General features: G+C 37.0%; 1 long non-coding RNA gene across 5 annotated transcripts; it reads left to right on the top strand.

The window, feature by feature from the left end:
* Positions 1 to 1,453: 1,453 nt before the first annotated feature.
* On the top strand, positions 1,454 to 22,471 carry LOC139356542 (uncharacterized). 5 transcript variants are annotated; one of them, XR_011608540.1, is made up of 7 exons: positions 1,486 to 1,573; positions 2,511 to 2,622; positions 14,789 to 14,855; positions 15,625 to 15,864; positions 16,875 to 17,093; positions 21,264 to 21,373; positions 22,260 to 22,471. It is a non-coding gene; the product is annotated as an uncharacterized lncRNA (long non-coding RNA). The 5 variants fall into 5 exon arrangements; XR_011608543.1 differs by having other exon boundaries at positions 16,875 to 16,996; XR_011608539.1 differs by lacking the exon at positions 22,260 to 22,471 and having other exon boundaries at positions 21,264 to 21,395.
* Positions 22,472 to 24,199: the final 1,728 nt, after the last annotated feature.

Consider the following 24,199-nt stretch of genomic DNA (forward strand, 5'->3'; position numbering starts at 1 on the left):
ACATCACACACCAGGGCCTGTTGTGAGGTGGGGGGAGGGGGGAGGGATAGCATTAGCAGATATACCTAATGTAAATGATGAGTTAACGGATGCTGCACACCAATATGGCACATGTATACATATGTAACAAACCTGCACATTGTGCACATGTATCCTAGAACTTAAAGTATAATAATAAAGAAAATTTTCTTTTTAAAATCTAAGTAAATACATTTACAAATGAAGGCCATTAATTTAAATGCAGGTGTTTAACTGTGATCAGATCACCTCTGACTAATGATGATTGCACCAATATAATTTTTTATTTTCAGAATGTGAACACAAACTTTTATTAAATTTGATCATTTAGCACAAGAATCTATGAAGTGCGATTGGAAAGCATGGAACATTTTTTTATGTAGCTATTAATTAACATGGTAGTATTTAAAAATGAAAATTGTCCTTTCAGACTGCCAGCTTTCATAACTAAATCCTAATAGCAATCTGGTGCTATGTCGAAATAGGTTTAAAATTCTTTGGCATTGCCTCTAGAATCTGTTTATAAATCCTACAAGCAAATCATATTATGAATTTACAAAAACACTTTTTTTTCCCTGAAAACAAACCAGCAAAATGTGTTGCTCAGTTATTTTTTTATTTGTATCTTCAATATTATATATTTTAAAAAAGCCAGCTGGGACAGGATCAATCACTTTCTTCATCATTTGTAATTGTAGTAAGTCCATTCCCTGATGCACAGAGCAAGTCAATACACCAAGACACTGGGTTGCAGCGGAGAAACAGGTTTAATCCACTGAATCACCAATGAGGAGATGAGAGGAAACCTCAAATTTAAACTCTCCAAGGAATTTGGGTGCAAGGTTTTGGAACGAAGCAAAGTATGGGGATCATTGGTCAAAGAGTGCAGGGTGAAGTCTTGAGACAGGGAGATGAAGAAATGATATTCTCATGCAAATCCATTCCTCTCTTGGGGTCTTCAAAATAGTTGGCCTCAGCTGTTTTGCTGCAATTCAGGGTCTGAAAATGATCTTAAGCAATTTTTAAACAAAAGCCTTTTGATTCTAATGTCAGAGACCCTATTTATCTTAAATAAAAGCCCTGTGATTTTAATGTCAGAAATTCTATCTGTAGAAACAATGGAGATGCAAATGGTCAGTATCTAATGCTATGTGATTTGCAGTTACAAATTGGATCAATGTGCAGCCTGATTAATGCCCGATTATCACTATATTTCTGTCCAGAATGCTTGTTAACCCTGTGATGACAGCTTCACATTCAACAGACGTTTATAGTTTTATACTTGGTTCACTGGACCTATATGCAAATCTCTTGTCTGAGAGGACGTGCATCTGCTATTTTATTCCCTTAGCAACAAGCTCCAAGGCAACCAATCAACAAGGGAAGCCAGGTGTTACCCCAATTATTGGGGCCCAAAAGGACAAAGACATGACAGTGTCATTCCTAGAAATCTGAGCATATGTGGAAGAAATTGTCTATACTGGAGCGATGAGGCACGATCAAGTTCCTGGGAAAATTCATAAAAACAAGATCAAAGACAGAGCATAAGGCTGAAGTGAGAGATGTAGTTTACATTGAAGCTTTGATCCTACAGGCGGGAATTAGTGGAATAGAGTGAATCTTTAAAGTCAAAAAAGGCTCAGTCCTATGGTCTTATAACTGGAACCATAGTAATATGAAACACTGTAACTAGGTGAACATCTTGGGCTTATATCTAACACACTTGACTCACTATTTTGTTGGCAGCTAGAGGAACATAGGAAATGAGCTACACAGAAAATAGATGGCTCTGAGGGTCTCAAGTCTAGGACAAAGACTTGATCTAAAGCCAATCAGACAGAGGTTGTAGGGGTGAAGGAAAAGCTGAGATTGTATTTCTTGATGTTTCTGTGATTGACTCAAGAATTAGATGGGTCTGGGTCTACATGGAGCCATGTAGGAAAATGGAAGAGTATAAAAACATAATAGAGTCAAAATAGAAAATATATATATATATATTCGTTGGGTTAAAGTGGTAGAGTTCAAAGAAGCTTACTTCTTAAAGATGAAAAGAGTAACAGAGTTCAAAGGGAAAAGGCATAAATTCCCAAGGGCCTTTTACTTTCATCCTCCTATGCAAAACTGAAGCCCTTAGCATCTGTCTCACTTTAGTAGGAGCTCTTTTATTCCATACCTGTCCATCGTGTCTCTTCTGCATTGGTTATACATCTCTTTTACCATGTTCAGAGCAGGAGTTAACTTTCTAAAGTTGCCAAATGAATCTCAAAATACTCTTTCAAATAAATGTGTAATCTAGCAATAATTTAAAAGTTACTTTTTTTCCAGATATGCATCAGGCCTTGCCTTTGAGGGTGCTAACTTTCATTAGAACTACTCACATCAAAAGTGCAGCTTATCTCAAATAATTAGGGAAATACTCAGAATATCTTAAGCAGTTCCTCCGAATACAGGTGCCAATACTTCAGACTTTTTGCAATTTCTGCTTATCTCAGCACCCATATAGATAATATTCCTGCCACCCAGAGCATGGAAGATGATGAAGAGGCTATGGCAATTGTCTTAGACACAAAATTTAAGAAGGTGCCAAAAAATTCAGTAGCCAAGGTAAATAATATTAAATACAATATTTTAAAAAATCTAAATTAATATAAAATTAGTACTGAGACAATATCAAATTGATAAGCAAAATGTCAACATTTTAAATAAAGACAGGATCAGTAATCCTTTTCTGGTGCTCTGATGAAGTAATATTTGGCCTAAGAAGTGAGAATGTGCTCTAAATTGTGTGTGCACTAATATATTTCCTAGCATTAAAAATATGGGATTTAGTTTATTGATTACTCTTTATATAAATATGAAAGTGTTAATTGCTAAATTTTTCTCCCATTGAAGTTACCAAATTAGTTGCTAATTAGTAAGTCACTGAATGTCTGATACTTTTGATTTATCTCTCATTTTTACTTATCTTTCACTTATCACTGATCTATACAGAAGAGATTTTGCATACTTTTATGAGATTTTTTTTTCGCACCAAGTTTTCAGATATATTTCTCAAGATACCCTGTATACAGAACTACATGAATTTTTAAAAATGCTTTTGAGGTAAAATCAAATTTTATCCATCAATGAAAATTACATATAACTCAGCTGTTAGACATTTACCACTTCTGTATAATCCACCTGTATCTATCTGAACTCAAATTTGACCCCAAAACTAGCTCCAATAACAGCTTCCTGGAGAAAACTACACACAATGCCTGTAGCTCTAATGAATATTTGTTGGAATGTGTGATGGGTCACTTTGCAGTGGGTAACATGTGATCATCAGAAGGCTTGCCTTGAATGCCCAGCATTTTCTCCTGACTGCAGTCACCAGATCACATCTTTCCCTTTTCCCTTCCTGCTACAGCAGGGACTCTGCTGCTCTCCTCCTTCCCCTGCTTTCCTCCAAAGGCTGAGAAAACGACATCACTTTTCTCAAAGGAATTTCTGTGTCTGCTGCTCTAAAGATATATGTTTCAATGTACTGTTACATATTTATTTTAAAAAAGAAAAAGAAAACATGACTTGTAGTATTCCTTCTAGAGAATTCCTCTCTTTTCTGGAAGATAACAACGTAGAGTATTTACCTGTCATTCCTAGGTGTATCCCACTCTTCTCTTCTGACTTTCACGGCATCTGTAACTGTGTTTCAAACTGTCTCCTGGGCTACCCAGTTACCTATATACATGAAAGCTTTCCTTCTCCCCTCCTGGACATATCTCACAACCTAGTCAAAATATTCCCATTGCTGCTTCCTGAGTGTCAGCTTCTATCTCTAGGAGTTCTTGTTCAGGAAGCATCATAGGGAGCCAGGAAAGGAAACCATTTCAGCAGCCTGAGTTCTTGGCTGTATTTCCTCTCCTCTCAGGGCAAGGGTCCATCCATGTGTATATATACCGCCCGTTTCAGCAACTTACTCCAGCAATTCTATATCCTACAAAGATAGGTTTTTATTAAGGTTTTTTTTTTCTGTCATGGTACTAAAATTTCTCATTACTCCTACCCCTTTCTCATTTTCCAACATTCACCTCTCAACTCTCAAGACATAGTTATCTTTATGGCTGTACGGTTCCTAAGATCTCCAATCTTGTTTCAACCCTGCTCTTTTCTACTTTACATAATCCTGGGAACTCCTTTATATGTTCTCTCTTAATCTACCTCCAAATTCAACTTGAGATCCCTAGATGCTAAGAGTTCAAAGCCTGGGTAGATGAATACAACTGCCCTATTTGGGCTAACATTTAGCCAGTTTTGATAACTGGAAGCCAGGTGACTGATATAGTCTCTGACTCCATCACATGGTATCTTCGGGGCAACATTTCGGCCAGAGTTGGATGATCTGGTTACTCCCATTTCCTGACACCGTGCTTGTGTGTGATTATATTTAGGGAGCATAATCATGATGGTATCCGTGTCAGCTCCCTAAGTCTGAATTGTTGCCTTCAGTCCCAGTACAACACAACTATCCCATCTTTTTTTCTTTGGGGGTGCTGTCTCTTTCATCTCTTCTTCAGTAATTTATTTTACTATGAGTGAGAAGTGGAGGAACCTTCTGGCCTTTCCTGGATCCTGAAGTTTTCTTTATTGTAAATAGCTCCTGCGGCAATGTACCCTAACTGGTGATGATTTTTCATACTGCACTCCACAGTACTTCAATGCAAAAGTCCCTCAAGTTTTGATACATATACTAAGGTACTTCCAATGATGTGTGTTCACAAACTTGACATGTAAGTCTCAGCATCTACTTGTGTTATTGAGTAACTTTTCGACTGATGTCAGACACTATGCTGTAGAAAGGAAGGCATTTTATGGTTTTTGAAAACCTACATAATTCTTAGTGCCAGTCTCCACAAACTTTCTATTAATCTCTGTTGCATCTATACTCCAGAGGCTTTGCACCCCACTAACATTCCTATGAGGTGATCTAAACACAATATAACATTTACCTCTCAGGTCCATGGCATTGAATTTTTGCCTGTCCCATCCCTGCAAAGTCTCTAGTTCTCAGGTAACACAAGTTCTCAACCAAGAGCCCAAACATTGGCTCTAATAAAGTTTTCAAAAACAGGCCTGTTACAGCTAATAAAGCCAATTGGGTCTTTTAAGCATATATGCAATACGTGCTTTTTTCACTTGACACTTTCCAATTTCCTAAGAATGATGTCAGCTTTATTTTAAACATAAATGTACAGTTAGCTCCTTCATGAAAGAATTTCTTTGATCGATTCTAATCAGCTCACAAAACACTGGGTATGAGTGACTGTCCAGGTAAAACATTCAATATCCAACCATGCATTTTTTCCAATGGCTTTTCCACAACATCCTTCTGACTTTCAGTTCCTTTCCAAAGACCAGCTCTGCTCCTCAGTCGATGTTCCCCACACCATTAGCCATGCTGAATAGGCACTAGAGGTTCTATTAAGAGTGATATGTTAATCAGATAGGAATCTAGATGCCCTCCTTAAAGTATCTCAGAAAATTCTCTAAGGTCCAGATGTCAGATTTACCCCTTAACAGTACACATTATTTACTTCTGCCCAATACCAAACCTGGTTTTAAAATACAGCTATTTCTTCAGTTTCTAGATAATGTGTCATCACACCAAATATACTGAGATGTTTACATTTTTTTAGTTCTATTCCAGTTTTGTAGGGACATGTAATTTATTTTAATTGTATTCCTTTGCTCAATTCACCAAGTCTCTTTCCTGACCCCAATCCTACCCACATGTAGATTCTGAGTAGGCGGTTTGCTACATAGTTCTAGAATTCAGGGAGGTTGGATTGAAGATGTTGAATAGAGAATATTTAGGAACCTGAGTTCTGAGGCGTTCCAAATTTGGGAGGTTTGGGAAATAAGAGAAGACTGACAAATGTAAAAATGAAGAAGTGGTCAGCAAGAAGAAACCAGGATCATGTGAAAGCCAAGGAAATAAAATGTTGAAAAGATAAAGGAGTCATCAACTGTGCCAAATAATGCTGAAAGGCCAAATCAGAGGAAGAATGTGAATTAACCTTTGAATTTGACAATAAGAACAGACTGTCATAATTATACTGACAAGAACAATTTCAATGGGGAGGAGCAAAGGTCTGATTGAAATAATTTCAAGAGAAAATGCGAAGAGAGAAGCTGGAGGTAATGAACATAGACAATACTTTTGAGGAGTTTTGCTGCAAAGTGAAGAAGAAGAGGGATAGAAGGCAGCAGCACACACAGGCTCAGTCAGGTTTTTTAAGTTAGTAAAAATAGTAAAGTTTGTATGCTTATGAGGAGAAGATACAGAGAAAAGAAGAGAGATTTTGTTGTTGTTGTTGTTTTTGAGATGGAGTCTCCCTCTGTCACCCAGGCTGGGGTGCAACGGTGCGATCTCGGCTCACTGCAACCTCTGCCTCCTGAGTTCGAGCGATTCTCCTGCCTCAGCCTCCTGAGTAGCTGAGATTACAGGTGTGCACCACCACGGCTGGCTAATTTTTTTTTTTTTTTTTTTTTTTTGTATTTTTAGTAGAGACGGGGTTTCACCATGTTGGTCAGACTGGTCCTGAACTCCTGATCTCGTGATATGCCCACCTCTGCCTCCCAAAGTGCTGGGATTACAGGTGTGAGCCACTGTGCTTAGCCTGGAATAATGGTCTTGAGAGGGCAAGAGAGCTTGGGTGAGTACACCAGTGAAAAGGTTGACCTTTACTAGAAGCAAACAGGTCATCCACAGTAACCAGGAGAGTAGGTTCAGCATAAGGACCTAATTGTCCATATGAGTAGATTTGTTGATGGGTTCCAGTAATATTTCTTTTCTAATAGCTTCTTAATTCTCAGTAAAATAGAAAGCAAAATCATGAGCCAAGAGTGTGGATAGGGATGGAGGTTGGGGGTTTCAGAAGAAAAGTAAAAATATTAAATAATTATCAAGGAGAGTAAAAAGTTAGCAGACTAGAGATGTAATCTGATGGCCAGACAAAATTAATGGCACGGGTAAAATTAGTAATCATGAATTTAAAGTAGATAGTTGGCTATAGATTCATACAGCTTTGATCACTTGTGTGGATTCAGATATTCAGCAAGGGTGGAATTTGGTTAGGATTGATTAGGATTTTACTTGGCTAAAACAGGTATAAGAAAGTGAGAAAGAAACACCAAAGTTGCAGCTGTTATGCAATAGAGTGACCATAAGAATTGATGAGGGAATTTGAGCAGACTAAAAAGAAGAGCAAAGATATAAGGCAGATAAGAGAAAGTATAAATTGGTAGAATCAATGGATTTGCGACCGTGCTAGGTATTATGTTTTCTGGTTTTAGAATACAAAAGGGAATGAGTTGCACCAAAAGAAAAAAAAAGAGTATAGATTTTGATAGGAGAGAAAAGGTGATATTTGAAATTAAGATTAAGAACACAGTGTGATTTTTTTTTATAATGATAAGGTCTGAACTATGACATTAGAAAAGATGACCAAGAAAAAGTATAAAACATGATCATTGGAGAAAGTTCACAGAACTAAGCAGCCACATCATTATAGGACCATCTATGTAGACATCGAAATTACGAAGAATTAGGGCAGGAGCCATGTAAGGGAGAGTGTGTGTACCAAGAGCAAAATCCTTCAAGGAATCAGAGGAAATGACTTAAACATTTTTATTATTATTTTTATTTTTTTGAGATGGAGTTTCACTCTGTCTCCCAGGCTGGGGTGCAATGGCACAATCTCTGCTCACTGCAACCTCTGCCTCCCAGGTCAAAGCGATTCTGTTGCCTCAGCCTCCTGAGTAACTGAGATCATAGGAACGTGCCACCACACCCAGCTAATTTTTGTATTTTTAGTAGAGACGGGAATTTCACCATGTTGGCCAGACTGGTCTTGAACCCCTGACCTCAGGTGATCCACCCTCCTAGGCCTCCCAAAGTGCTGGGATTACAGGTGTGAGTCACCGCACTCGGCCGACTTAAACATTTACGGGAAAAACAGTCTTTCTCTCTGTTAGTCAATCTCTAACAAAAATAGATGCCTTTTTATTATGTTTTCAGTATAAACACATTCAGTGCACACTGAATTGAACATTGTTATTGTAGGCTGCTAAGCATTCATTTAACCCTTTCTCTTTATTTACTATGTGGACCCTAATTTTGTTCTGTTATCCTTTGTTTGTTTGTTTGTTTTGAAATTATGTACCAAAAGGACTGTCGCCTCAGCCCCAATCTTCAAATGGTGCCTGATTGTATTAAGGATAATCATATTCCCCTTACCAATGACATGTAATCTAATGTGTGTCAATGAAATACCACAAGGACTTTCCAGAGCCTCTAAGTAGTTTCTTTCCAGAACTTTAAAAAATTCTTCCTGAAAGGGCTTTCAAAAGGGACAATATCTTCCATCTTCCAGTTGTTATCATGTATGGATGTGATGCTTGTGCTTCTTGCCACCAGTATGAAGATAAAGCAAAAGCAAGAAAAGGGAAAGAAACCCAAATATTTCAGATTGATTGAGTCTACCTTACAGCCAGTCCCATTGAGGACTTCCATTTATATGAGCCAATAAATTTCCTTATTGTTTAAGGATAAGCCCTTTTTTTTTCCTTTTTCTTTTCTTTGTTTTTTTTTTAATTTTTTTATTTTTTATTTTTTTTAGATGGAGTCTTGCTCTGTCACCCAGGTTGGAGTGCAGTGGTGCTATCTCAGCTCACTGCAACCTCTGCTTCCCAGTTTAAGTGATTCTCCTGCCTCAGCCTCCTGAGTAGCTGGGATTACAGGTGCCCACCACCATACCTAGAAAATTTTTGTAGTTTTAGTAGAGACGGGGTTTCACCATGTTGGCCAGGCTGGTCTTGAACTCCTGATAAGCCAGTCTTGGCTTCCCAAAGTGGTAGGATTATAGGCGTGAGCCCCCATGCCAGGCCAGGATAACCCTTTTGATGGAAGTTATTTCTTACTTAAATAAAGTAGGATACTCAATACATATGCCAAGAAAATTATAAATGTTGGTGAAATTGTTTGCATCAGAGGCATGGAAATACAAATAAAAACACTGAGAAATCTCCACTTCACAGAGTAGGTCAGACTTTCACAGATATATCAAATTGTTGATCATCTTGATTCTCCAGAACATCTGTAAGTGTTATATGTGCCTTACTTTTAGGGAAGTAAAAAGTATTCCTTTTTATTAATTAAATTAAGAAAATGTAATTGTCCAATATATGAAAAAACAATAATTTTAAAAATCCTGAACTGTTGATAATGGAAATACATTGAGTGAAAGCATGAGGAACTGAAAGTTGGTGCTGGTGATCAAAAAGGCATCAGAGAATATGTAATATTTAACACATACCTTATAGGCTCATACAAAAGAAAGAAGTTCTAAGACTAAAAAAAAAAAAAGCCCAGGACCAGACAGATTCACAACCAAATTCTTCCAGTAGTACAAAGGAGGAGCTGGTACTATTCCTCCTGAAACTATTCCAAACAATTGAAAAGGAGAGATTTCTCCCTAACTCATTTTATGAAACCAGTATCATCCTGATATCAAAACTGGGAAGAGACACAACAAAAAAAGAAAACTTCAGTCCCTGATGAACATCGGTGCAAAAATCGTCAATGGAAACTGAATCCATCAACGTATCAAAAAACTTATCCACCACGATTGAGTTGGGTTCATCCCTGGAATGCAAGGCTAATTCAACATATGCATCACATAAACAGAACCAAAGACAAAAACCACATGATTATCTCAATAGATGCAGAAAAGGCCTTCAATAAAATTCAACATCCCTTCATGTTAAAAACTCTCAATAAACTAGTTATTGATGAAACATATCTCAAAATAAAAAGAGCTATTTGTGACAAACCCACAGCCAGTATCGTATTGAATATGCAAAAGCTGGAAGCATTCACTTTGAAAACTGGTCCAAGACAAGGATGCCCTCTCTCACCACTCCTTTTTAACACAGTATTGGAAGTTCTGGCCGGGGCAATCAGGCAAGAGAAAGAAGTAAAGGATATTCAAACAGGAAGAGAGGAAATCAAATTGTCTCTGTCTACAGATGACATGATTTATATTTAGAAAACCCCATCATCTCAGCCCCAAAACTATTTAAACTGATAAGCAACTTCAGCAAAGTCTTAGCATATAAAATCAATGTGCAAAAACCACAAGCATTCCTTTACACCAACAAAAGACAAGCAGAGAGCCAAATCAAGAATGACTCCCATTCACAATTGCTACAAAGAGAATAAAATACCCAGGAATACATCTAAAAAGGGATGTGAACAACCTCTTCAAGGAGAACTACAAACCGCTGCTCGAGGAAATAAGAGAGGATACAAACAAATGGAAAAACATTCCATCCTCATGGATAGAAATAATCAATATCATGAAAGTGGCCACAACGCTCAAAGTAATTTATAGATTCAATGCTATTCCCGTCAAACTATCATTGATATTCTTCACAGAATTAGAAAAAAACTACTTTAAATTTTATATGGAATCAAAGAAGATCCCGTATAGCCAAGACAATCCTAAGCAAAAGAGCACAGCTGGAGGCATCACGCTACCTGACTTCAAGCTACACTACAAGGCTACGGTAACCAAAACAGCATGGTACTGGTACCAAAACAGACATCTAGACCAATGGAACAGAACAGATATCTCAGAAGTAACACCACACATCTACAACCATCTGATCTTTGACAAACTTGAAAAAACAAGCAATGGAGAAAAGATATCCTATTTAATAAATGGTGCTTGGAAAAGTGGCTAGCCATATGCAGAAAACTGAAACTGCACCCATTCCTTAAATCTTATGCAGAAATTAACTCAAGATGGATTTAAAGACTTACATGTAAAACCCAAAACCATTAAAACCCTAGAAGAAAACCTAGGCAATACCATTCAGGACATAGGAATGGGCAAAGACTTCATGACAAAAACACCAAAAGCAATTGCAACAAGAGGCCAAAATTGACAGATGAGATCTAATTAAATGAAAGAGCTTCAGCACAGCAAAATAAACTATCGTCAGAGTGAATAGGCAACCTACAGAACGGGAAAAAAATTTTGCAATCTACCCACCTGACAAAGGTCTAATATCCAAAATTTACAAGGAACTTCAACAAATTTACAAGAAAAATCAAACAATCCCATCAAAAAGTGGGCAAAGGATATGAATAGATACTTCTCAAAAAAAGAAATTTATGGATCCAACAAGCATATGAAGAAAAGCTTAATATCACTGATCATCAGAGAAATGCAAATCAAAACCACAATGAATACCATCCCACGCCAATCAGAATATGATCATTTAAAACATCAAGAAACAATAGATACTGGTGAGGATGTGGAGAAATAGGAATGCTTTTACAATATTGGTGGGAATGTAAATTAGTTCAACCATTGTGGAAGACAGTATGGCAATTCCTCAAGGATCTAGAACCAGAAATACCATTTGACCCAGAAATCCCATTACTGGGTATATACCCAAAGGAATATAAATCATTTTATTATAAAGACACATGCACACATATATTTACCGTAACAATATTTATAATAACAAATGCATGGAACCTACCCAAATGTCCATCAATGATAGACTGGGTAAAGGAAATGTGGTACATATACACCATGGAGTACTATGCAGACATAAAAATGAATGAGATCATGTCCTTTGTAGAGACATGGATGAAGCTGGAAACCATCATCCTCAGCAAACTAACACAGGAGAAAACCAAACACTGTATGTTCTCACTCATAAGTGGGGTTAGGGGGCAAGGGGAGGGAACTTAGGGAACAATAGGTGCAGCAAACCACCATGGCACACATATACCCATGTAAAAACCTGCAAGCTCTGCACATGTATCCTGTTTTTTTAAGAAGAAATAAAGAAAAACAAAAATTATAAAATAAATAAATACATCCATCCATACATACATATTTAAAAAATTCTACCAATATCTTTAAAAAAAAGCATTAGAAACTGAACTGCATTTGTATTTAAAATGCATACAATGTCAATATATTTTCCCTCAAGCATATAAATTAATTGTAAAAATTAGAAAAGTTAAAATTAATGTTCAATGTTTTTAATTTCTATTTCTTGCACAATATTCAAAATTATCTATTAGAATTAAAAGACAAAATGCAGAATAGGTAACTAATAAAAAACATTTAAATGAAAACAAATATAGGAAATCAATTGAAAATAGTTTTTGGCCATGTAACTGTCAAAGTATCAAGAAAAGCTGAGGACACAATTTATAAGAATTTGACTATTTTGGCATTACCTACTCAACCATTAAAATGAGGTAGTAAAATAGTCATGCTGAATAGAAAACTGAACAGCAACAATAGAGTTAGAGTACACAACATCTACTAAGATGTATACAGAGGACAAATGAATCTTGGGAAATAGAACAGACTTTTATAATTAAGGAAACATACAAATTACTGGATTAATATTCTTGATTATTCTCTGGCAAGTGCAGTGAGAAGATTAACTATTCCTACCTGTGCCATGTGATTTGCAGAAATTCCTCCCTACAGGTGTCAAGTATTCCAGTAAAGTGTGATGTAAAGTTTATTGCAGAAGCTTTAGATGTCATAGCTAGGCTTTTCATCTTTTCTTTTTGCTCTTTCTCAAGGACAGTGTGTCTACATAGAGGGCTTATCAGTCAGGATGTTTTAGCTAACAAGATGTTTTGCTTGTTTTAGCTAATCTTAAGAAAATCCATGTAAGTGTCAACAAAAATGTATAAAAGAGCTGAAATTATATATTTTTATGTATAAAGTCATAGGCCATAGCACATTGAAGATAAAATTAGAGTCTTGTTAATAGTCAAAAACAACAATTGATTTCCTCTCCTTCTACCTGTTTTTCATCTTCTTGATCCTCATACGCAAATTCCTTCCAGGCATTTCCAGAAACACCTCTTGGATATTTCAAGGGAGATGCAAGATTAGTCTTCTTGGTTTTTCTGCAACAATTACTAGTCTCTTCCTTTCTGGCTCAGCTTGCTGCACAGATGTTTTCTGTGTCTGCCAACATAAGAAAGATTATTTCCACAGCTAGTGTACACCAGGGGCATTGTCAATGCTGTTGGTATCTTTTGGAGTCTATTCTGAGGCTTCCGATGCCAGATATCCAGGGAGCTGATGTCTGCAAGAACAGCATGGTCTATGTCCCTGCTAAAGTGGTAATTGCTAACTAAACTTCAATCACCAATTCCATTTTGCCCTTGTGTTTCAGGTCCCTCAGAAATTTTGTAGTAATACCATTCATTTGCTTTCTTTCTCTCTCTCTCTCTGGTATCTTTCACTTTCTTGTCAAACAAAACAGAGATGACTCTAGGGTACCGATCCAGATGAGATTTTAAATAACTAACACTATTCTATATTCAAAGTGGTTCCTTCTTTCCCTTGCGAGTCAGATGCCTTTGAAAGCAGCATCTGTAACTTCACTCTAGGGCAAGTTTTTTTCCAGATGGGTTCACAGTCTCTTGTATACCTAGATCCCTGCCCAACACCCCCACATTGTTCAGAAATGCATTTAACAGTCTTGTATTGAAGGCACGCTCTGTATTGGGCATGATGATAGGTACATACTGGAGATGGAATGCTAAATGAAAACTCATTAGCAAACTCAACCTTGGTCCTCAAGAAGCTTTCAGTCTATTAGTAAAACTGAAAAGTAAATAGAAAATTGTAGTAGGGCTAATTCCAATATACTACCCAGTGAGTGGGAATACATTATTTAGTGGTCAGGAAAGACTCTCCTAGAAAAAAGCAAGTTTGATGTCAAACCCAGGGCATTGGAGGAATTACACCATCAAATAACAGGAAGAACGACAGGAGAGGCAGGGGAGCAGCATTTTTAAAGGCCTAGAACTGAGACAAAGTATGATCAGTTTGGAGAAATGAAAGTCAGACAACATAGATGGGTCCATGACGAGCACACATGTAATATGAGCAGGACAGCGTCACTGAATTCGCCATGCCTGGTATTTACCTAATGCATAGTAATTACTCAGGAAGAAGGAAAGATGAATGATCCCACATTTGTGGGAATTTAAAAAACGTACTATATATATGGTGGGAACAAGATCATAAGGGTTCTTGTGAGGTGCTTTAAGTATTTTGGATCTGATAGCAATTGATAATCATTTAAAGGATTTTTTTGTTTGTTTGTTTGTGTGTTTTGAGATGGAGTTTCACTCTTGTTGCCCAACCTGGAGTGCAATGGTGCAATCTCGGCTCACTGCAACCTGTGCCATCCAGGGTCAAGCGATTCTCCTGCCTCAACCTCCTGAGTAGCTGGGAATACAGGCGTATGCCACCACACCCAACTAATTTTGTATTTTTAGTAGAGACGGGGTTTCACTATGTTGGCCAGGCTCGTCTCAAACTCCTGACCTCAGTTGATCCACCGGCCTCAGCCTCCCAAAGTGCTGGGATTACAGGCATGATTCACCACTCCTGGCCCCATTTAAAGGTTTTAATAAGAATAAGGAAGGACATGATTACATTTGCACTTTACTGCAGTGTTAGAATGGTTTATATTGATGACTAAGAGTAAAAAAGGAATTCTACTTAGTAGGTTATTGCAGTCATTAACTAATATTAGTAATAACCAATACTTATTTCATATGTCCTTTGAGCTTGGCCCTATTCTAAATGTTTTACTTACATTATCTCATTTAGTCTTGTGGAAAACTCAATGAAGTAAATAACATTATTTTATATATTTTACAAAGGAGGAAGCGCAAGCATAGACAGTTTAAGTAACCTGCTCAAGCTCAAGATCACACAGCTAGTAAGTAGGTAAGTATTAGATCTAGGATTCAAAACTAGATAGTCTTACTCCAAATTCCACATTCTTTTTTTTTTTTTTTTTTCTTAAGACAGAGTCTTGCTCTTTCACCCAGGCTGGAGTGCAGGGGTGCAATCTCAACTCATTGCAACCTCACCTCCCAGGTTCAAGCTATTATCCTGCTTCAGCCTCCTGAGTAGATGGGATTACAGGCATATGCCACCATGCCCAGCTAGTTTTTGTATTTTTAGTTGAGATGGGCTTTCACCATGTTGACCAGGCTGGTCTCAAACTCCTGACTTCAAGAGATCTGCCCACTTCAGCCTCCCAAAGTGCTGGGATTACAGGCATGAGCCACTGTGCCTGGCCTCAAATCCCACATTCTTAAACTCTTTCACATATTCTACATCATGAGAAAGATGATATTGATTTATTACAGAAATAAAATTTTAGAAGTATGGTATTGGTAGAGAAAATTGGCCCAGAAAGAGAGAGTTACTAAGGGAAAATTAACAAGAGCAGAGAACAGGATTAGATGAGTGGGATGTGAATAAGAAAGACAGAATCAAGAACAAAGTCAGTTTCTAGCTTGAGCAAATGCGGAAGCACAAAGAAAAATATTGAGGTTGCAAAGAAATTGGGATAAGAAGCTAAGTTGTAAGTACTTGTGAAATATCAAATGGAGGTGTTGAACAGGTAGATATAACTCTAGGAAGGAGATTTAGATTTAGGTCATCAACTTTGATTGTCATTGAAACCATGTTTGGTGCATTCATTCAGGGACTGTATACAGTGAAAGAAGAAGAGAAAGAATGAAATCCTGATGTACATGAAAATTGAAGAGAGATCAGAAGTTCCCATAAAAGAAACAGATAAGAGTTAATCCAGGAGAGTGTGATTTCACAGAAGCCAGAGGGATTGAGTGTTTCAAAAAAGAAGATGTAGCTGACAGTGCCAAATACTGCAGAAATGTCAACTAAAGTAGTCTGAATATATCCAGTGGACTTTAACAGAAAGAAGGTAATTTAGGAATGTGAAAAAATAGGAGAGAATCTTCCTGATAATGAGAAATGTTTAACACATATAAGATGCTCCAAGAAAGGCTATTTTTTAATGAAAAGATAAGAAGAGTCCAGTTTAAGAGCAGAGATTGAACTTAAATAACTTTTTGTTTTCAAGCCTCAGACATCAACTTCAGCTGACTTAAAAACATAGTGGAATTTTTTTGTACAAGCCAGAAGGGTCTTGATATAATCCAGGATACAAATGTAGCCAGACTCCTACGAGAGAGTGGCAGGCAGCCTGCAAATGGCCCCAAATGATGCCTGCTTCCCAGGATTTGTGCCCTTTTAAATTCTCTTCCCTTGGGTGCAGGCTGACCTAGTGACTCATTTCTAATGAATAAAATATGACAAAAGTGAAAAAACGTCACTCCCAATATTAGGTTACAAAAATACGGCGACATTTGTCTTGTTCACTTTCTCCCCTAACACCTCTCTTTCAGTTTTTGCTCAGGGGAAGCCAGCTACCATGTTACAAGTAGCCATAATTTCGGTGTGTGTATGAGTAGACAATTTTTCTCTTTAGTTTTGTCGATCTAAAGATTTACAGATGAGAGGAACTCTAAGGAGCTATACTTAAGAAACTGTATCTGAGAATCTTCATCTGCACCCACACCTGATTTATACAAAGAGCTTCTGGGCTTTGAGCTCATGTTGTAATAGGATGAGACTTTTGAGGACCTTAGGAGGGGCTGAGTGTCTTTTGAATGTGGTAGGGACATGAATCATTGGTGGCTAGAGGACAGGCTTAGTAGGGAGCCACTAGAATAGCACTCAATGATCTTTATCTCCTGGTGTTCATGCCCTTAGGCAATCCCTTCTTCATGAGTGTGGGCTGGCCCTAGTAACTCTTTTCTAATGAATAAAATAGAGCAAAAGTGATGGGATATAAATTCCCAGATTAGGTTACAAAAAGCCTGTGACTTTTGCTTTATTCACTCCCTCTCATTCTTCCTCTCTCCCTCCAAGCCCTAGCTCTGGGAAAAGCAGCTCTGAAGAAAGCAAGTAGCCCGTAGAGAGGTCCACGTGGCATGGAAATGATACTTCAGACCAATAACCAGAGAAGACCTTAAGCCTGACAACAGCTATATGTGAGTGACCCGACAAGTTTTGCAAATCAGGCCTTGAGATGACTGCAACCCCAGCCAATCCCTTGATTGCAGCTTTGTGAGAGACCCTGGGAGATAGGTAGTTAAGTTCTATATGGATTTTGGATCCACAAACACTATAAAATTGTAAGTGTTACTGTATTAAGTTGCTGCATTCTGGAGTAATTTCTTACATTAAAATAGGTATCTAATACACAGAAATGAGAACCAGGGAGCATAACTGTCTCAACATCTCGACTTCTCTATTCACTGCTTCTCTGTACCTTTTTCTCTCTCTGTGCACATCATGGTAGAAAACACAGATGTCCTTGGGGCCTAAACTCCTGGGGCACTAACTGGCCGCATTTGTATTAGTTGTCTCTTCTAGAAATATCAAGTATGGTCAACAGGGTAGGATTACCTCCACCATAGCCACTATTGGTCATGAGTGAGGAGTGGTCCAGGTAAATGAGGTCCTAAAAAATCTAAGCACATGTAACTTAAGCATAGACACTAAAGAAGGTTCCATTTGGAGTCTTTTAAAAGCCAGTTTTTACAATTTATTCTCAAATATATATTATGTTAAAATGTATGTATTTTCCCACCCTAAAAACTTTTATTATGAATTTTAAGTCATGTTAGATCATTCAACTATGTGGGTTTTTAAATTGCTTTTTACATGCCTGGGGAAACTCTTTTCAGAAGTCAGAAATTATTGCCACTTTCTAAAATATTTAATACAAATGAATACCAATCACTCCTAATCTCAGTTTCAGAGCCAAACATTCCCTCAGTAGTTTATGCAGAAATAATAATAAAATTCAGGGAGAAATATGGCCTTCTCCATCCCACAAGTAAGGGATTTGAAAGCATTCCTTTGAACACCTCAAAGTAATAATTGACACGCTAATGTTCCTATTGAACCATTTACTTATAATTATTTTAATAACACAAAGAACAATGAAAATTTTTTACAGAACAAAATTTACATATATGTTGATAGTTGGATTTAAAAAGATAAAAGGTATCCAATAGGCTAATTTTAAACGTGGCCCTGTTAAAGTATTAAAGAGTTCAAGGTACTAAATTGAAACCAAAATAAATGGTAACATAAAAATATGGGTGGGGGCAGAAAAGGTTAATGTTTACTCTATCAGTCTGTTTTCATGTTGCTAATAAAGACATACCCGAGACTGGGTAATATATATACAGGAAAAAGGTTTAATGGGCTTACAGTTCCACGTGGCAGAGGAAGCCTCACAATTAAGGCGGAAGGCAAGGAGAAGCAAGTTACATCTTACGTGAACGGCAGCAGGCAAAAAAGAGAACTTGTGCAGGGAAACTCCCCCTTATAAAACTGTCAGATCTCATGAGACTTATTCACCATCTCAAGAACGCCATGGGAAAGATCTGCCCCCACGTAGTCCCTCCCACAACACATGGGAATTCAAGTGAAATTTGGGTGGAGACACAGCCAAACCATATCAATTTGATTGGGGTATAATCTTGCTTCTAAAAGAATTTGATATGGGGTAAAATAAAAACTCAGGTACAATAAAATTAAATATACATAATTATAAAAAAGGAATAGAAAAGTAATAGACAATTAGAAAAATCAAAATGTTAAAAATATTTTTTAATATTAAGCTGATTTGCTTTTATTCTTTCATGTAGTATACATTTATTTACTCCTTTACTCATCAGATATACATTAAATTCTCTTGTATGCCAGGCCTTCTGATAAATTCTGAATAAGACAGATGCTATTCCTACTTTGTTGGTGTATTCAGAAAAGTTTTTTCTTAAAACAAATATCTAGATTCTGAAAACATGCCAGCCTGAAGTGAAAGAAGAAATATGAAATTCTAAGCAATACATTTTGTAAATGTTGAAACATGTCTGGGAGTCAAGGGTACTTTTCTCTTGCTATATCATCGATTACAAGATTTCCAGAACACAGTAGATTAGAAAATGTGAATACTATGACTACCATCCTGTTTTTAGGAATTAAATATTCAGGAAATGATGCTGGTTATATTTAGACACCTTGGGGATTTTCCAGTGTTTGATAAACTAAATGAGCTGACTGACTCCTGTTTAAAGAGAGCAGAGAAAGCATAATAAGCAACCTCACATTCACAAACAGATTTTTAACCCAATCTTTACTTAAACAATTTTGCATTTGTTTTTAACGTAGTAATGTGTTGACTTTTAAAATTTTTTAACTGAAGAAGTATGCACAAAAAGGAAATAAAATGGGATTTGTGTGGTTAGATTTTTTTTTTCTTTGTAATAAGTTATGCTACTATGCTTCCTTCCTACTGGGGGGTCCATATTTTAAGACTCATGAAAAACAGTATGAACAGAGAAGGCCTATACTTTTTCTGTACGAGTTAAGCAAGCAATTGAAAAGCAAAGATGTAAGGCATGAATAAGGCATCTCAGTCACCAACACTACATCTTGGTGGAGGATATTAGCCTCAAATGCTTGTGCCATTCACTTACTTATTTACATATTTATTTATTCCACACATAGTTATTGAGCACTTAGTAAATGTGAGGTACTAAAAGTATGGGGATATAGTGATGGCAAGGCAAAGACCCTATCCTCATAGAGTTTATAGTCTAGTGAAACACAGACATGCCCATGCCTGTGCACACGGGCACACACACACATGCACACACGCACACACACACACACACACACACACACACACAGAGTAACTTATGTTCAGTTAGTGACAACTGCTTTGAAGAAAACCAAAACAAGGTTAAGGGGAGAGATAGTAAGGGTGGTGGGCATTATAGAAAGGGTTACAATGAAAGGCCTTTCTGAGGAGGTGGTTTTGAAAATAACCTTCATGAAGTGAAGCTAGGGGAAAGAATATTTATGCAAGCATTGGGAATTAAAGCAATTTAGGAAGAGAGAGCAGCCTGTTACAGTCTATAAAAACAGGCCTGGCATAGTCATAAAATGTCAAGAAAGAGGTGTGCAGAAAAGAGAGAAAGGCGATCAAAGAAGGAAGATACAACACAATATACACAGATATGATGCAGTTAACCTAGATTTTCTAGGCTATTGAAAGCGCTTCATATTTTATTGCTCGTGCAATGAAAAGCCATTGAGCATGATATGGCCATCTCTATTATCATCTAGTGGCAACATTTCCAATTCAACTTTCCAAAAATCAAACTCATTATCCATCCCATACTTTGTTTTCCTAAAAAGTCTTTATGTTAAGATTCCTCTATGACATTTAAAAATCAAGATTCTATCCTTCAAACACATATACAATATTATGGTCACTATTAATTCCTTCTTCTTCCTTGCCTTCCCCCATAATGTGTACAGAAAACTACACTAGAAGTCTAAGCCTCTGGATTCTAGCCTTTCCTCAGTTACCTACCTCGTCAGGGACATTTAGTAGGTCACCAAAACTCTCTGAATATCTGTTTTCCCAGCTTTAAGATAAAAATAATAGATAGCCACTGTCAGGATTATTGTTTATGGGGTGTTTATTATATGCCAGGTTCCTCACAAATGACCAATTTACAGATAAGAAAACTGAAGGACTAATAGGCAAATTAATTTGCCTTGAATTAGGCATCTAGTAAAAGGGATTCAAAGGCAGTTTTCTCGCTGCAAAGGTGAGGCATTTAGCTAAGCATACTATCCTTCCTTTAAAGTGCAGCTGTATATGAGAGTGTGCTTTGAAATAAAAATGAAAGTATTATCTTTTTCATTCATTTTTTGACATAGTTTATACTTCTTATTTCAGCACTTATTCTAACACTTATTCTGATTCATGCTCTGTCCAGAGGATAAAGATATAGGAGACTCCAATCTTTCCCTCAAGTAGTGTCACATTAAAAAAAAAAATCTTTGCAATATTGTTTAAGAGCCTTATTTCAGTGAGAGATGAAGCAGAGCAAAAAGATTGAATATATAAATTGGCACATGTGAGAAGTCTTGAAGGATAGCATTTAACACAAAAGTTCCAACTTGGTCTTACCATTTCCCTAACCATTACACTGGTTCAAGTCCTCATTGCCTCAAACATTAAAAGTGGAAGAAATCTTAGTGTTATGAACTGAATGTTTATGTCCCCCAAATTTCATATGTGGAAACCTAATCTCCAGTATGAAGGTATTTGGAAGGGGAGCTTTTGGAAGGCAATTATGCCAGGAGGGTGGAGCTCTCATTAACAGAATTAGTCCTGTTACAAAAAGAGGAAGAGGCACAAGATTTCTTTCTTCTCTCTCCACACAGGCACCAAGGAAGACCATGTGAGGATATAGAGGACATAAGCTAGCAAAGGTCTCTCACAAAGAACCCAACTATTCTGGCATCCTCATCTCAGACTGCTAGTCTCTCGAACTGTGAGAAATAGAAGTTTGTTTTTTACGACATCCAGTCTATGGTATTCTTTTGTAGCAGTACAATAGAAGGCGCGTAGGAATCAACACTTTAAGACCAATTAGTGTCCACCTGCTGGTGCCACACTGAGCATGCCTATGTTTATACTCATTTTATTTTTAGCATTGTCATTTTTCTCTCTATTCTGGCTTATTCTTTAAATGTCTTTATTAACTTCCATATTTTGCTATTTTTAGCATTGATTTAGCAATTTCCTGTGCCTGTTTCTTAAATGATTAATTTCATATGTTTTGCCCTTTTAGTTTTTTTCTTAGTTCTCTTAACTCCTTTTTCACTTCATTTAGAGTTGTATTTCTTGTTTCATATAATCCATTTGAGAGTGTAAACCACTTGCAATCTATCCTAACTGCCCCATGCAAAATTGCACCTCTTACTTTCTTTCCATTTATTCTGCTTTATTTTTCTTCTTAGCACTTTTCTAAGCCAAACTTATTCTATTTTTATTTTCTAACTCCCACTTTGTATTTATCTGCTTTTTTTGTTTCATTGCTGTCATCCCAGTCACTGGTACATGCTTATCACAAATAGGAAGCTCAGTATTTGTTGAATTCAATGAATCTCATTTTTAAAAAATGTCTAGAAGTATATGTTTTCCTAATGTGAGCTCCATGCCTTTCTTTTGCAGGCTGGTGTTGCTTTCCTTCTTTGTGTTGCAGGATTTTTTAATAGATTCAATGTTGGAGTGAGTTTATCTCTACTTACATATCTCTGAAAGTGTGCAAATTAATAAGTAACTGGTATTTACTTGAAAAAGAGTTGGTATAGTACATTTATATCAATGGCCTGTTATACCTGAGTATAATTTTTCTGTTCTCTTTCAAACTTGAGTTGGAGGGCTGGCTCTTAAGGTTTCACCTATCCAGTAACCTGAAGGAGATAAAGAAGAAACTAAGACCACCAGCAGCCACAGTTATGGAATTTTACATCTGCATATTCTTTGCCTGTATGTTTGTTAAAATTCTATCTGAAAGTCATGTTTAACCTACTGAATTGGGAGCATTTGCCACCTAATTAAGGTTTCTAATAAACTGGATTTCCCACCTTGGGACAAAGTGGCCATTTCAATGAACAGTTTATTTTGAAAAGTGTGGATTCTATTAATTTCATGTGACTATACATCTTGTCCTGGCAGTTTCCTGCTGTTGATGTCCTTTAGTTGTAAAAATGGCTTTGGAAGGCCGGGTGCGGTGGCTCATGTCTGTAATCTCAGCACTTTGGGAGGCCAAGGTGGGCGGATCATGAGGTCAGGAGTTTGAGACCAGCCTGGCCAATATGGTGAAACCCCATCTCTACTAAAAGTACGAAAATTAGCCAGGTGTGGTGGTGCATGCCTGTAATCCTAGCTACTCAGGAGGCTGAGGCAGGAGAATTGCTTGAACCCGGGAGGTGGAGGTTGCAGTGAGTTGAGATCACGCCACTGTACTCCAGTCGGGATGACAGAGTAAGACTACATCTCCAAAAAAAAAAAAAAAAAAATGACTTTGGAATATTCTTTTTCACTCTCCTGCCTTGTGCCTAATTTATAGTCAGTTGAATGGTAGCATTCAATAGGTATGTCCACAAACCTGGGAATGCGATCTTATTTGGAAAGTAGGGGAAGGCTTTTGCAAATGTAATTCAGTTGAGGATACTTAAATGAGAAAAGTTTGGGTTATCTGGGTGGGCCGTAAATTTAATGACAAATGTCTTGGCAAGGATATACAGAGGAGAGACACACACAGAGAAAGAGATGAGGCCATGTGGAGAAGGAATCAAAGGTTGGAGTTAGGTAGAAGCCCAAGGAAACTAATACAGCTCTTTATCCTAGATATTGTCCTTCCAGGTAAGGTAGAAATTCTATTCTTTATTTGAATACACTCTGCAATTATTAGAGAGTGAAGGCAGAAAAAAATTAATGGAAAGCTCTGGTCACATATATTCTCTTGAAATTCTCTCATTAGAATGTCAGTATGACATTAATATGCTCTGAGGACAGCAGCTTCCAAATGGAATATAACCTTCGTTCCCTTGCTGTGCATGCCCCACACCCAGTCATTCCTTAATTTGCAGAAGGAGTAGAGCACTCTTGAAAAGTATGTTTTACGTGTTGTCTGTGTTGGCAGTGGTGTTTATGGAAGTCCAAACTATTTCTTGGATTTTACCTTCATTTTGCTGCAAATTATAGTGTGTTTGGCAGGTAGTCCAAGCAATATAAATGGAAGAAAAAAATCATTATCTGATTTTGAAGCTAATTTTTTTTGGCATTCAAAACTTTCAGTTGTGTTTTTGAAAGGGAGCAATTTATAAATCTGCACTTTACATCTTATCTTTTTTGCAGAACTTTATTTTGCTCTTGAAAACTAAGAAGATAGTTGGTATATTGTCTAATTGCTCTCCCCATTGTCAATTTTGCTCAACACTTATATATGTATTGCATATATATTATTAAAAATAAATGTCTGGGCAACAGCGTGAGACTCCGTCTCAAAATAAATAAATAAATAAATAAAAAATAAATGTAAGTACCATAAATATAAATTTCTGGTTTTATAAAGTATCTGCTCAGCTAACAGCAATTCCAATAGCATAAACTTTAATGGTTCATTGATCATTGGATATGCTTATGGATATGCATATCTTCATGGAGGAAATCTCAGGCTCTTCTACCTTCCATAGCAGTGTGTTTGTAGAATGTTGAGGGTAATACCACTGACTGCAAGATCTACGCCTTTCATGTGCCAACTCATTGACTTCCTTCAAAATACATATTCTATTCAATCACAGAGTAC

This window comes from Macaca nemestrina, chromosome 10 (genome assembly GCF_043159975.1).
Source record: "Macaca nemestrina isolate mMacNem1 chromosome 10, mMacNem.hap1, whole genome shotgun sequence".
Lineage (NCBI taxonomy): Eukaryota > Metazoa > Chordata > Mammalia > Primates > Cercopithecidae > Macaca > Macaca nemestrina.